Below are 15,670 nucleotides of genomic sequence, written 5' to 3' on the forward strand. Positions count from 1 at the left end.
CTCAGCACAAATCCCATCTTCTGCAGAAGGTCTTTCTTTACCTCCTTTTCACCTGCTTCTCCTTTCTCTCCAAGACACTGCATTTACTATATATCAATATATCTTTTATGTTCATAGTTATTTTTGTGTTGTCTTCCCCATTAGAATGGAAGCTTCTTAAGAGTAGGGATCACCTTTCTTTTTGCATTTTGGACTTTTTTTTAGCTTAAAAAGATCTTTTATTTGTTCATTATTTTTGCTTTGTAAAGATATTTTATTTTTACCAATTACATGTAAAAACAAATTTTCACATAAATTTTCTGAAGTTATGTGTTCCAAATGGCCTCTCTTCCTTTCCTTCTCCCTTCCAGAGCTGGCAAGCAATTTAATCTGGGTTATACATGTATTATCATGCAAACCATATTTCATTTTGTTCATTTTTTTCCATTTGAATAAATAAGTTTATTTAGTCACTTTAGAACATTATTCCTTGGTTACAATAATCACATTATTTCCCTCCCTCCCCTCCACCCACTCTTCCCACAGTCAAGGCCCAATTTCATTGGGTATTATTTGTGTCCTTGATCAGAACCTATTTCCATGTTGTTGTTTACACTAGGATGTTCATTTAGAGTCTACATCCCCAACCATATCCCTTCGACCCATGTATTCAAGCAGTTGTTTTTCTTTGGTGTTTTTACTCCTGCAGTGTTTCCTCTGGATAGTGTTTTTTCTTGTAGGTTCCTCCGAGTTGTTCAGGGTCATTGCATTGTCACTAATGGAGAAATCTGTTACATTTGATTGTACCACAGTGTATCAGTCTCTGTGTACAATGTTTTTCTGGTTCTGCTCCTCTCACTCTGCATCAATTCCTGGAGGTTGTTCCAGTCCCCATGGAATTCCTCCACTTTATTATTCCTTTGAGCACAATAGTATTCCATCACCAACATATACCACAATTTGTTCAGCCATTCTCCAATTGAAGGGCATCCCCTCATTTTCCAATTTTTGGCCACCACAAAGAGCACATATATGAATATTCTTGTACAAGTCTTTTTGTCCGTTATCTCTTTGGGGTACAAGCCCAGCAGTGCTATGGCTGGATCAAAGGGCAGACAGTCTTTTATCGCCCTTTAGGCATAGTTCCAAATTGCCCTCCAGAATGGTTGGATCAGTTCACAACTCCACCAGCAATGAATTAATGTCCCCACTTTGCCACATCCCCTCCAGCATTCATTACTTTGCATAGCTGTCATGTTAGCCAATCTGCTAGGTGTGAGGTGATACCTCAGAGTTGTTTTGATTTGTTCTTTAACTAACTGGTTTTGGAGAATTGTATTGTTTAATTTCCAATTAATTTTAGATTTACCTCTCCAAGTACCCTTACTAATTATTATTTTCATTGCATTGTGATCTGAGAAAGTTGCATTTATTATTTCTGCTCTTTTGCACTTGTTTGCAATGTTTTTATGTCCTAATACATGGTCAATTTTTGTGAATGTACCATGTGCTGCTGAAAAGAAGGTATATTCTTTTTTGTCCCTATTTATTTTTCTCCACATGTCTACTAACTCTAATTTTTCTAAGATTTCATTCACTTCTCTTATGTATTTCTTATTCATTTTTTGATTTGATTTATCTAGTTCAGTTAGAGGAAGGTTCAGGTCTCCCACTAGTATAGTTTTTCTATCTATTTCATCCTTGAGTTCTACTAGTTTCTCCTTTAGAAATTTGCATGCTTTGCCATTTGGTGCATACGTGTTGAGTACGGATATTTCCTCATTGTCTATGCTGCCTTTTATCAGGATGTAATTACCTTCCCTATCTCTTTTAACTAGATTTATTTTTACTTTGGTTTTGTCAGATATCATGATTGCGACTCCTGCCTTCTTTTTATCAGTTGATGCCCAATAGATTTGGCTCCATCCTCTTACTTTCACCCTATGCATATCTACCTTCCTCATGTGTGTTCCTTGTAGACAGCATATGGTAGGGTTTTGGATTCTAATCCACTCTGCTATTCGCTTGCATTTTATGGGTGAGTTCATTCCATTCACATTCAGAGTTATGATTACTAGCTGTGCATTTCCTAGCATTTTGATTTCTACTCCTGATCCTGTCTTTTCTTCTTTCACTATTTCCTTCTACACCAATGTTTATTTTTAATTAGTCCCCCTAGTTCCCTGCCTTCTTATTCCCCCTTTTATTTTCCCTGTAGTCTTTCTAAAATTACCCCCCCACCCTCTCCCTCCCTTGTACTGCTTCCCTCCCCACTAATCCATTTATTACCCTTCTACTCCCCTATAGGGAGAAAATCTATTCTCTGCCCTAATGGATTGGATTGTTCTTCCCTCTTTGAGTCAATTTCAAAGCATATAAGAGTTGAATATTTCCTATCTTCAACCTCTTTACCCTTCTAGTGTATTGATGTTCTCCCCCCTCCCCCCATGAGCTTCTTTGTGACATATGAATTTACCCCCATTTGTTTCTTTTCCCATTTCTTTTAGTATTAACCTCTCTTTTTTAGCTCTAGTTGTATATATATATATATTCTTCTATTGTGTTGAATGACCATACTTTCCCCTGTAAGAATATAGTCAGTTTTGATGGGTATTTGATTCTTGGTTGTAGACCTAGTCCCCTTGCTTTCTGAAATATCATATTCCATGCCTTTCAGTCCTTCAGTGTGGATGCAGCCAGATCCTGTGTTATCCTCACTGTGTTTCCGTGGTATCTGAATGGCTTCTTCTTGGAAGCTTGTAATATCTTTTCTTTGGTCTGATAGTTTTTGAATTTGGTTATAATATTCCTGGGTGTTGTCAGTTGGGGATTAAATACTGGAGGTGATCTATGGATTCTTTCAATCTCCACTTACCCCTCTTGTTCTAGGATATCAGGAGAGTTTTCCTGAATAATTTCCTGTAGTATTATGTCCAGGCTTTTTCTTTTGTCATGGTCTTCTGGTAGAGCAATGATTCTTAAATTGTCTCTTCTCAAACGATTTTCTAAATTGTCTGTTTTGTGAATGAGATGCTTCATATTTTCCTCAATTTTTTCATTCTTTTAATTTTGTTTTATAGTGTCCTGCTGCCTTGTGAGGTCACTTAATTCCAGTTGTTGTATTCTGGTTCTTAAAGACTGGATTTCATCCCTGCCTTTTTGGTCATCCTTTTCCTTCTGGTCTGATTTTCTTTGAAGGTCATCTTTCATCCTCTTTACCTCGTCTTTCATCTCCTTTGCCTCATTTTCCAGCTGGTTAATTTTGGCTTTCAAGACACTATTTTCTCATTTTAGTTCAAGTGCCTCTGTTTCTAGATGACTTATTTTAATTTTTAAGTTCTTCTCCCAATTGTCTTCAGCCTTTCTTAATTGTGTTTTGAGTTCTTACACAGCCTGTATCCAAATTGCTGGGATTTTTGATTTATCGTTTGCTGATCTCTCCCCCTCTGTCCCGTTTGCTGAGTAGAAGCTGTCTATTGTAGTTTCTTTCTTCTTTTTCTGTTGTTTGCTCAAATTCACCCCTTCTTTACTCCCTGTATTTGTCTGTGCTCTTGCTCCTCTCATTTTTTTGGTTTTGGGGGCTTCTGTCAGTCTCCCCTATTGGAGCTTTAACAGGAGATCTCTTGGTGTAGTCTCTGGTGGGGGATTGTTGGGTTTTGAGGTTCCCTGTCCTCTGGAGGTTTTTGATTGAATTAAAGTCCACCAGTCAATGAGGATGTGTATGGAGCCTGGGCTTCCCTGAGTTCTGGAGACTTTTGATGGGATTACGTTCAGCTTAGTTGGGCTGGGTGTGCTCTGAGTCCAAAACTTCCTGGAAGGCTGGAGCAAATATGGGGGATCTCCACACTTCTGGCCAGGCTGCCAGGTCTATGCTCCCTCTCTAGCTCCTTCCCCACCATCTATGTTTGACACTCTGAACTTGGCCAGCCCTGCTCTCAAGCTTTGCCCTTCAGTCCAGCACCTTTGCCTGCCCAGAGGTTCCCGCTGCCACTGGAATCTCAGAGCTCTGGGTGGGAGGGGGGAATGGGTCCTGGGACCTTCTTTCTGTCTTCCCCCTTAAAACTGAGTATTCTCTAGATTCTGGCTTTTGGGGGGGGTGTACCTTTTGAATTAAGTCCAGCAGGAGGGTTCCTTTGCTCTGTCTTGTTAAGTTTGATTTTCATACCCCTGGGAGCATTCAGTTTGTGATCAGTTAGGAAGGGTATTCAGAGGTCTGAACTTCTGCTCTTTTGAGGCCACCATTTTGACTCCGCCTCCCCCCAAAACAGGGCATACCTTTTTAATTGAGTCCACCAGGAGGGTTCCTTGGGCTCTGCTTTGTTGTTAGGTTTGATTTTCAGTCCCCTAGGAACATTCAATTTGTGATCAGAATGGAAGGGTATTCAGACGTCTGAACTTCTGTTCCTTCTATGTCGCCATCTTGACTCCACCTCTATTGTTCATTTTTTTGCAGCGGAAGCCCCAGGCAGTAACTTTCACCCGGACCGACTGGCTCTTTGACCGACCAGCTCTCTGCAGCGGAAGCCCCAGGCAGTAACTTTCACCTGGACCGACCGGCTCTTTGACCAACCGGCTCTTTGCAGCGGAGGCCCCAGGCAGTAACTTTCACCCGGACCGACCGGCTCTCTGCAGCGGAAGCCCCAGGCAGTAACTTTCACCCGGACTGGGACTTGGGTAGAAGACCCTGAGGGTTGTTGTTCCTCATACCCTGCTCTCTGAGCCCGGCGCGGCTGCCGCTTCCGGGAGCCTTGGATTCTGCGCTCCTACCCCTGAGGTCCGAGGGATCTCGGGTTCTGGCTTTTAAGGGGAGCCGTACCTTTTGAACCGGGTCCAGGTCCAGGAGGAGGGTTCCCAGGGTCTGTGCTGTTGATCGTTTTGAATTTCGGCGCCTTAGGAGCTTCTAGTTTGAGATCGGTCGGGAAGGTTTTTCCGGAGATCTGAACTTCAGCTTTCTCTAAGCCGCCATCTTAACCGGAAGTCTATTGTTCATTTTTTTAAAGAGAATAATAAAACCAAAACCCCAAACAAAACCTCAAATAAACTTAAGAGAAAAGTCACATGCTTTGATCTGCTTTCTGACTCTCTGGAGATGGATAACATTCTTTGTCATCAGTTCTTCAGAATTGTCCTGGGTCATTGTATTGCTGTTAGTAACAAAGTCTATCACATTTGATCATTCCACATATAATTCTTGTATTTGTCTTGGCAAGCAGAATCCTAGGAATTTTATATTATTTAGAGTTAATTTAAATGGAATTTCTCTTTTGTAAACCTTAAAATTTCTTAGACTTATAAATGTTGGAAATTTCACCATTGGGAAATTTCATACTTGAAAAATTTCCTATTGATAGTGGGTCTTGGCTATTGGAATGTGAGCCCCATTGGCATGGGAGGTTCCTTCTTCTCCCTTCTCAAGATTACTTTAGGACAGAAACCTTTTGCTGAACAATGGAAAGGACTTTGACCTATGCTTAAGCATAGAACAGGAATTTCTTTGAGTCATGATTGATTTTAGAATTGATACAATGGAGATACTTGGAATGACAGAACCAAGTCTTGGAAATTGCAATCTCCACCCTACTCAGTCCTAACAGGATTTAGGAAGGGCTGCAGCATAGATCAAAATTTAATTATTCCAATCTCTACCCTACTCAGGGTAACAGGATTTAGGAAGGGCTGTAGCAAAAGATCAAGATTTAATTATTTGAGAATATGACCTCCAACAGACATGTGCAAAGCCACAGACCTCTGGGTGGTCCTGGGTTAAGCTAGAGCCACCATTGGCACAGGGAAAATGATGGACAGTGATTGGTAGATGTGAGAACTGAGGGGAGGGAACTTGGATGGTTTCCTTAAAGATAGAGGGGTCTGAGGACTGAAGGGTGTTTGGAGAGTTTTGGCCTTGTGTGGTTGGAGAGGTGCTCTGAGAAGCTTGCTCTGAAGGAAGCTGGAGGTGGGGGCCCTGAGACTGTTTCTCCATTTTGGTCATGTGAGTAATAGGGACTGATCTCCTTTCTTTGCCCCAGCTATCTAAGGGCTTGGGCCTTTTGGCCCAGCCTAAACAGAAGGGGTATTTAAGCCCTATTCCCTTCTCTCCCCTTTCTCTCTCTGTCTCTCTCTCTCTCTCTCTCTCTCTCTCTCTCTCTCTCTCTCTCTCTCTCTGTCTCTCTCTCTCTCTCTCTCTCTCTCTCTCTCTCTGTCTCTCTCTCTCTCTCTCTCTCTCTCTCTCTCTCTCTAATTCCTTTCTTCCTACTGTTTGTAATTAAACTCTATAAAAGGTTGATGGCTGACTTGAGTTTTCATTTAGGAATTACATAGCTGAATTCCTTGGCGACCTTAAATTAATATATATCAGTCTTTTAAAGTGATTTCCTTGTCACACTTTCTATTTCCTATTATTGGACTTGTTGATAATATATAGAAATGCTAATGATTTATGTGGGTTTATTTTATGTTCTGCAACTTTGCTAAATTTTTTTTCAACTGGTTTTTCAGTTGTTTCTCTAGGATTCTCTATGTATACTATCATATCATCTGCACAGAGTGATAACTTAGTTTCATCATTGCCTATCTTAATTCCTTCACTTTCTTTTTTTTTCTTTTATTGATAAATCTGGTATGTCTAGTACAATATTAAATAATAGTTGTGATAATTGACATCCTTGCTTCACACTTGATTCTACTGGGAAGGTTTCTAATTTATCCCCATTGAAGATGAAATTTATTAATGGTTTTAGATAAATACTACTTATAATTTTAAGGAAAACTACATTTATTCTAATTCTCTCTCATTTTAAAAAAAATAGGAATATGTTTTGTATTTTGTTAAACACCTTTTCTACATCTACTGAGACAATCATGTGATTTCTGTTTGTTTTGTTACTGATATGGTCAATTATACTGGTAGTTTCCCAAACATTGAACTAGCCTTGCAATTCTTGATATAAATATTAACTGGTTGTAGTGGATGATGGTTGTGATATATTGCTAGTATTTAATTTACATTAAGGAAATTATTATATAATTTTCTTTGCTTTTTGCTCTTCCTGACCATATTTGTATCATAAAAGGAATTTGGTTGGACTCTTTCTTTGTCTGTTTTTCTAAATAGTTTGTGTAATATTTGGGATATTGGGATTAATTGTTCTTTAAATGTTTGGTAGAATTCACTTAGTGAATCTGACCCTGCAGATTTTTGTCTTAAGTATTTTACTGATAGCTTGTTCAATTTCTTTTTCTGAGATGGGGTTATTTAAGTATTCTATTTCATTTCCTGTTATTGTAGGCAGATTATATTTTTGTAATATTTATCCATTTTACTTATATTGCCCCATTTGTTGGCATATAATTGGGCAAAAATGCTTCTAATGATTGCTTTAATTTCTTCTTCATTGGTGGTGAATTCACCTCTTTTATTTTTCATATTGTTAATTTGATTTTCTCTTTTCCTTTTAAAAATCAAATTAACCAGTGGTCTATCTATTTTATCCTTCCTCCCCACCCTCATAAAGCCAATAATTAATCTTATTTATTAGTTAAATTGTTTTCTTTATATTTCTACTAAAATTCTCCTTTGGTTTTCAGGATTTCAAATTTGGTCTTTAATTTGTTCTTTTTTCTAGGTTTTTTTTTTTAGTTGCATGCCCAGTTCATTTATCTACTGTTACTCTATTTTGTTGATGTAAGTGTTTGGAGATATAAATTTTCCCCTAAGCACTGGTTGGGCTGCATTCCATAAATTTTGATACTTCATCTCATTGTTGTCATTTTCTTTAATGAAATTACTCATCATTTCTATGATTTGTTCTTTGATCCACCCATTTTTTAATTAAAAATTTTTTTTATTTAGAATAGTTTTCCATGGTTCCATGATTCATGATCCTCCCCCCTCCCTACTCCCCATTCTCTCCTTCCTCCTTCCAAAGCCAACAAATAGTTCCACTGGATTATGCATGTTTCATTGTTCAAAAGCTATTTCTATGTTATTCATATTTGCAGTAGAGTGATTTTTTAACATCAAGCCCCTAATTACATGCCTATTATACTATGTGACTGATCATATATTTTTCTAATGCATTTCTGGTTCCACAGTTCTTTCTCTGGATGTGATAGTGTTCTTTCTCCCAAGTTCCTCTGGATGGTCCTGGGTCATTGCATTGCATTGCTGCTTCAGTTCCTGGAGGTCATTCCAGTTCACATGGAATTCCTCCATTTCCTTATTCCTTTTGATATACCTCAATTTATTTGGCCATTCCCCAATCAATGGAACCGCCTCATTTTCCATTTTTTTGCCATCAGAAAGACTGACTATGAAAATTTTTGTATAAGTCTTTTCCCTTATTATCTCTTTGGGGTACTAGCCCAGCAGTGGTATGGCTGGATTATCCATCCATTCTTTAGAATTAAATTACTTAGTTTCCAATATATTTTTAATTTTTATAACCCATTACTGATTAAAGTTTTACTGCATTATGATATGAAAAAGATACATTTATTATTTCTGCCTTTCTTCATTTGGTTGTGAAGTTTTATGTTCTAATATGGCCAAATTTTTTGTGTTGATGTCATTTACCCCTGAGAAGGCATATTCCTTTCTATTCATATTCAATTTTCTCTAGAGATCTATTAAATCCAACTTTTCTAAAATTCCATTCAGCTTTTTAACTTCTTTCTTGTTTATTTTTTGGTTAGATTTATTTAGTTCTGAGAGGGGAAAGGTGAGGTCCCATCTATTATAGTTTTACTATCTATTTCCTCCTATAGGTCATTTAATTTTTCCTAGAAAAATTGGATACTATGCCACTCAGTGCATATATGTTTAGTATTGAGATTTCATCATTATCTATGGTCCCTTTTATTAGGATATAATTTACTTTCCTATTTCTTTTAATTAGATCTATTTTTGCTTTTAGCTTTTCCTGAGATCATGATTGCTATCACTACTTTTTTTTTTCTTCTGCTGAAGCAAAATAGATTCTACTCCAGGCTTTTATATTTACTTTATGTCTGTCTCCCTGCTTCAGATATATTTCTTATATACAATATATAATAGGATTTTGTTTTTTAATTCATTCTGCTATCTGCTTCAATTTTATGGGTAAGTTCATCTCAGTCACATTCTGTTATGATTACTAGCTATGCATTCCTCTCCATGCTATTTCCCATCTTTAAACGTGCTCTTTTTCTCTCCTTTAACTCTGTTCTTTTTCACAATTTTTTTTTGCTTCTAACCACTGTCTTCTCCAATTCACTCTTCCTTCTATTAACTCCCTCCTTTTCTTATTCACCTCCAACTTCCTTATAGGATAAGATAAAGTTTTACTAAGTTGGATGTTCTTGTTCTCTCCCTGAGTCAATTTTAATGAGAGTAAAGTTCAAGTATTGCCTGTTATCACCCTCATCCTTCCCTCTGTAATTAGTGATCATTTGAATGATAAATGATAACTAAAGATCAGATCTGCTAATCTCCTCCCTTCCTCCCTCTTTCCCTTTAACCCCTGGTTACCTTCCTCCTCCCTTATTGTCCCATCTCCCTTCCTCCCTCCTATTTCCCATTGATTCTTCAGTTGGTGTCTCTCAATCAACTCAGAGTGGTGTATCAAATACATCACTCTTTTCTCTTCTTTAAGATAAGCAAGGGATTTATTGGGGAGAAAGGTAAAGATAAGAAATGAAGGGAAATGGAAGGAAAGAAGGTTTGGGGTTTCCCTAATACTAAAATATTTCCTAGGTTGGAGGATTGTTCAGAATGGGAAAATGGGTTAACAGGTCTGGAAATTCAGTCATTGTAACACAGCAGAGAAATCAGAGAGAGCTGGAGTTTGTCTTTCTTCCTTTCTGTCTCCAAGCCAAGAGACCCCTTCTCTTTTCTGTCTCAAAGGCAAAGAGACCCTTCCTCCTTTGGTCCCAAAAGCAAAGAGACCTGCTTCCTTTCTGTCTCAAAAGCAAAGAGTCCCAGACCAGTTGGTCAGATCCTTTTTCCAACAGTCTTTACTGGTCACATTCCAATCAGAATGTTCTCCTTTGAGTGACAGCTCAGCTGTCCCAGCTCCTTTGCAAACTTCTCCCATTCTCTCACTTCTAAAACATCACACCTCTCACCCCCTGCAGTACAATAGCTGTTTCATCCCTCTTCAGGTGAGTTAATTTACCCAACTCTACATTTTCCTTCCAACTTCTCTCAGTGTAATCCCATTTTTCACCCCTTTATTTTTTTAGGCTATCATGTCATTATAGTCAACTTATTCCTGTATTCTTTATCTTTGAACTTAACTTTTTTCTGTCTATATAACTGCTCTAATAAAGATAAATTTCTTAAGAGTCACAAATATCATATTCCCATATATAAATTTAAGTAGTTTGGACTTTTTTGATCCCTTGAGTTTTTTTTTTCCCATTTAACTTTTTATGATTCTCTTAAGTTTTGTATTTGAACATCAAATTTTTCTGTTCAGATTTTGGTAAACAAATCAGGAATGTGTGGATATCCCTTTTTTTCCTTAAATGAAATTAATTTGGAACTTTGAGGGGTGGGCATGAAGGTGCTCTACTGTTGGTTTAAATAGGGGCTTATCTAGCTGGTAGCTTGGGATTGTAACAGTTAAAATTGCCAACCTGTGGCAGGTAAAAATTAGTTTCTCTAGAAGTATTATATTTTTATGAACTTTATTAAAGATTAAGAACTTAAAAAATACAAATGAGAAAACATGTGCCTAGGTAGGCCGAAAGGCCCATTCAATTTCACTTACATCATGAGAGACACGTCTGCTTGGAGGCAGCAACAGGAAAGAAGCATGCCTAGGTGGATATAGTTAGTTTAAATACCCCATCTCACTCTTGGCCCAGGTGAGGTTACAAGGCATTTTGGGAAGTGAGCAAGGACTTCTGGGAAATGGAGTCCTGGGTTCAAGTCTCCATTTTTACATTTCACTGTGTGATCATTTTTGGAAAAAAAATTTTTTTCCCCAAAAGGATCATAAAAACATAATCAACTTAAAGATTACAATAATTTGATGATAAGAGAAAAAAAAGACAAAACCAATAATTGCTGGACACATTGACAAAAAGCCAGTTAGGGGGCAGTCCCCTTTGGCATGAAAGTATACATACAAATAAATGTTCAATCAACTACACCCAAAGTTCATTCTTGATCTTCTTGTGCAGCTTGTGGTCTGGAGGCTTCTTCATGGTGTCTTCTCCAACAGTTCAGTTTCTGGATTCAGAGAGGTATCATCTTTCTTTACCTAAAATTCTCCTTAAAAGGAATTTAAACTTTGCAATTTAAATAATGCTATTTTTTTACATTTCCCTGTGTTGTGGGTGATTGAAAAATATAGGATCATTTAGGGATGCATGGCTGAGGTATGAAGTATATGAATCAATTGTTAAGAGAAATTAAAAAGACATCAGAAAAATCCAAAAGAAAAGAAAATTTCTGGATGAAAATATAGACTATCAAAATCTTATGTGTAAAAATTCCATGTAGAAGAAAAATAAATCTATAACAGGTCCTTGAATTAGGGCCCAATTAAAATGATCTAAGCAATGATGCATTTACCCAGTCAGTAGCCAGGACTACAGAAAGGTACCACACTATGAAAGACAGAAAAAAGGGACCAGATTATAGAAGCCAAGTAGGAGCCAAGGTTTGGGATACTCGTCTATAAGTATTTTCAGAATGAGTGTGGACACAAGGAAAGCCTATGTCGTAACAATGTTAAACATAGTAACCTCGAGTCTTCACACTAGCTTCAAGACCTTTGCATTGGCTTAGAAGTGCATCAATCCATCCTGGACTGGCTTTTCTGTGGCCCTGTGCAATGGCTCTTTTGTGTGTATCTTGTCCTGGAATCAGAGAGAAGTATTAAGTAAAGTCCCATAATTTTTAAAAAAATACTTAGTGGCATCATTTTTATAGTCTCAAGCTTTTGGGGCATGCATTAGCAAATGTATTTTAAAATCATAATACTGTAAAATAAAAAAAGTTAAAGAAAATTTTAATGCTGGTGACATGTGCTTCAAATATAAAAAGGAGAGAAAATAATAAAAAACTGAAATAGCATATTGTACATGTAAGAAAAATATAATAAAAGTTTTAAAAATTCAAAAATATAGCTTATAATCATTGACACACTGTGTTAGCTAAGAAAATATAGAATTCAAGGCTTTCTCACCAAAAATAAGATCCATTTCCTCTTCATATCTGGCCATGATCCACTGTGAGTGGAAGCAAATGAATTGAACAGTAGTACAAATATGTGGTATCAATATTCCCAAAATTCTCAATAGCCCAATTAATTACAATAGCAAACAAACACACTATCATATTTCACATAAGTTGCTGTATGGCATTTTAAAAGCTTATGAACTGATGGATATTTGTCATAAGTTTTCACAAACATAGCAAATCTTTCAACCTTGGTAATAACCACTTTTGAACAAAGTAAAACTTATCTTGTGTTAAGAACATCATCAAGAAATCTAGATATATTTCTGGTGGAAGTAAAGTAGTGAGCCGAAGAGTATAAATGAGGGGTGCTCCTTTTTTGGAGGCTTTTTAGGGGTACAAAGCCCTGAGATTAACTGCCTAGCTTCCATTCACATGTTTAGAAATGTGGGAAGGTTGGGGGTTATAAAATGTATTTCACTTCAGCTACTAGAATGGGCCTTACACCTCATATTAGGGGCAGGCAAAATAACCAGAGATTGTTAAAAAATTCTAAAAATCATGTCAAGAAAACCCTTAAAATCAGTTGAGATATTTAGCATATTAAATTTTCCAAAGGTAATGTTATACAATTGTAACCAGTTCTGATGGAGTCTATCTATCCTCTATGTGACAATTTACAAAGTCAAAAATAGAAAAGCTGTTTTTCATATGGGTTTAATTACAAAGATATTTGTTCAATGTGGTTATAGGGGAAAAGCAACAGAATATAACAGTAGTTAAAACTCAGCACATTAAAATGAACAGTATAACAGAATAATATTGAATGCAGTAATATATGAACTTAAAATCACAAAGTTAAATCTTAAACAAAGCAAACAGCAAATGCAATAGAATACAGAGATTTTTATAAACCATTGGAGTCTGAAATGTCTTAAAATATAACCTCTAGTCTCTTTAAAGTTCCTTGGGTTTTTATCCACTTAGATGCCTATTGTCAGAAGGCAGAAGATTGGTGAGGGCTAGGCAATGGGGGTTAATGGACCCATCCAGGGCCACATAGCTGGGAAGTATCTGAGACCAGATTTCAACTGAGGACCTCCTGTCTCTAGGCGTGGCTCTCAGTCCACTGAGACACCCAGCTGCCTTGCCAAATTTAGCTAAAGGGTTGTATGGAGCTGAATTTTTTCCCCTGACATGCAGGTGAAGTCAATAGAAGGATCAATGCAATTAAAAGATATCCTTGTAAAATAGCCATGCTTTAAAGTTCATGTTCGTAAAGTCTTTCTTTTTCCCTTTTTTCTCTCTCCTCCTATGATCTCCTCCTGCCCCAGTCCACATGGCTAATCCTAGCCTAAGGGAAAATTACCCCATTTATTACCAGCTGGTTTTTGATCCTGAAGAAATTGGGTCTGCTATCAGCAGCCTGGGGTGATGGGCGGTCTGCTCCGAGGCTACAGTTTGCTGGGGTTCAGCTGGGCCAGGTGAGTGAGAGAAAGACCAGGACCCAGAGCCATCACAGAAACAGGCAGGCAGTGGCTGGGAGGGAGGGGTGGCAGAGCAGGAGTGATTAAAACAGGTCCAGATTACAGGCAACAATAGTGGAGCCGAGCTGGGCTGGGGGGAGGGAAGGGCTCAAGAAAGTCCGAAGTGGAGTTTTCTAAAAAAGTATCTTGGAGAAACGTGGCTTAAAAATCATTATCTAGGCTATCTTTCATTTGTTTTTTAAATTTGAGAAGTTCTCATCCAATATAGTGGTCGCCATAACTGTAACAGTTAAAATTGCCAAACTGTGGCAGGTAAAAAATAGTTTCTCTAGAAGTATTATATTTTTATGAGGTTTATTAAAGATTAAGAACTTAAGAAAATACAAGTGAGAAAACATGTGCCTAGGTGGGCTAAAAGGCCTATTCAATTTCATGTACATCATGAGAGACGCGTCTGCTTGAGGTGGCAACAGGAAAGAAGCATGCCTAAGTGGATACAGTCAGTTTAAATACCTCATCTCGCTCTTGGTCCAGGTGAGGTTACAAGGCATTTTGGGAAGTGAGCAAGGACTTCTGGGAAATGGAGTCCCAGGTTCAAGTCTCTATTTTTACAGGATGAGGTTCAGAACTGAGCAGTGGGGCTTTTGTTGTTGGCCTCCTTTATGTAGTCTTAGTGTAGACTATGCTCCCCTCTCACTCCAGTAAAACAGATCCTTTCTCCCTAAATTCCAAACCTTCTTCTGCAGAAAACTTGCCTCATCCCATTCCTTCGCTAGTTTTGCTACTCTAGAATTTGTTTTGAAGCTTTATTTTAAGATTGGTTAGAGAAGCTTTTCAGAGAGTTTTGTGTTTTTCTTCCTTTGCTATCTTGGCCCCACCCTATAGCTAAGTATTTATTACTGGATTGAGGGTGATTTTCAATATATGTATTGTAATATATTTGTGGGCAGAGCTTTGTCTCAAGGAAATTGTCTTGAAATATAAAACAAAAGCAAAAAAAAAAAGTGAAGCTTACCATGATTGATTAGCAAGGAAAGGGAAATTATAATAGTTTATTTACCTCTATAAGTCTTTTTTATATTTTGCAATTTTTGTGAGTGAAATAAAGTCTATTTTACTTTGCTACCTTAAGTCTCTGTAGAGGACTTTGGACCTGTTTACTCAAAATAGGAAAACCTAGATATGATCCTAATATAAGGTATATTTAAAATTCTCTTGAAGTAATGTAAGGTGGCAATAGTGAGTTTAGGAGAAGAAATGACCTTTAGTCAGCTTCCAGGACCAGACATCTATATGATACCAGGGTGTTGGGAGACATTGGATAAAAGGTTATACAAATATTTCATAAAGCCTTGCCTGCCAACACTGATCAATTATAGCTTCATTTACTGACTAAAGGAATTTTGTCTTGCATTATACATCTATACACATAAATTTCATTCACATGACCTTTGGCGTTCTTTGCTCAAGGGTCCCTAAACCCTCTTGAAATCTATAGACCAGTATCTTCTGCCATAATTAAGATCAGTCATACCAGATGAATGTTGTTTGCATGTGATAATAATTACAAATTCTATAATATTATTAACCATCCTCCATAATGCAGCAGTTTCTGCTTAAAACTTCCTCTGCCTCAGTTGAAGCATCATAAATGTCAGTTGTTTAGAGTTTGCCTCCAGCGGATGCTGTGGTACTCATTTAATATCAGCAAGAATAAAAACTTATATACACAATATAATTACTCATGTTATGTGCGTGCCAATTTTTCCATGTGTATTTTTGGATTTATTAGCTAAGATGACTCTGTTTGGACAAGATTTAAAGTTTCAACAAAGCCAGGTGTGAATTGGAATTTAGAATCCTTGCTCTGGCATATTCTTAAGTAAGCAATGTTGTGTTTAGCTGTTTCTCAATTCAACTGCAAATAGTCTCTTTCGCCCTACTGAGTTCATCACAGAGAGACAAAATAAATATTTTTTTGAGATAGATTCGTGTTGCCAAGCTTGTTATGTAGGATAAAATGATGGAAATCTGTCCA

At 37.3% G+C, this 15,670-nt stretch overlaps 1 long non-coding RNA gene across 1 annotated transcript in view; it reads left to right on the top strand.

Moving 5' to 3' along the window:
• The first annotated feature begins 11,893 nt into the window (after positions 1-11,893).
• Positions 11,894-15,670, top strand: part of LOC103092236 (uncharacterized) — a 76,090-nt gene continuing 72,313 nt past the window's right edge. The window contains exon 1 of the long non-coding RNA XR_008917641.1: positions 11,894-13,629. This is a non-coding gene — a long non-coding RNA (uncharacterized LOC103092236). The remainder of the gene's footprint in view (positions 13,630-15,670) is intronic.

This window comes from Monodelphis domestica, chromosome 1 (assembly GCF_027887165.1).
Source record: "Monodelphis domestica isolate mMonDom1 chromosome 1, mMonDom1.pri, whole genome shotgun sequence".
In the NCBI taxonomy this organism is placed as follows: Eukaryota; Metazoa; Chordata; class Mammalia; order Didelphimorphia; family Didelphidae; genus Monodelphis; species Monodelphis domestica.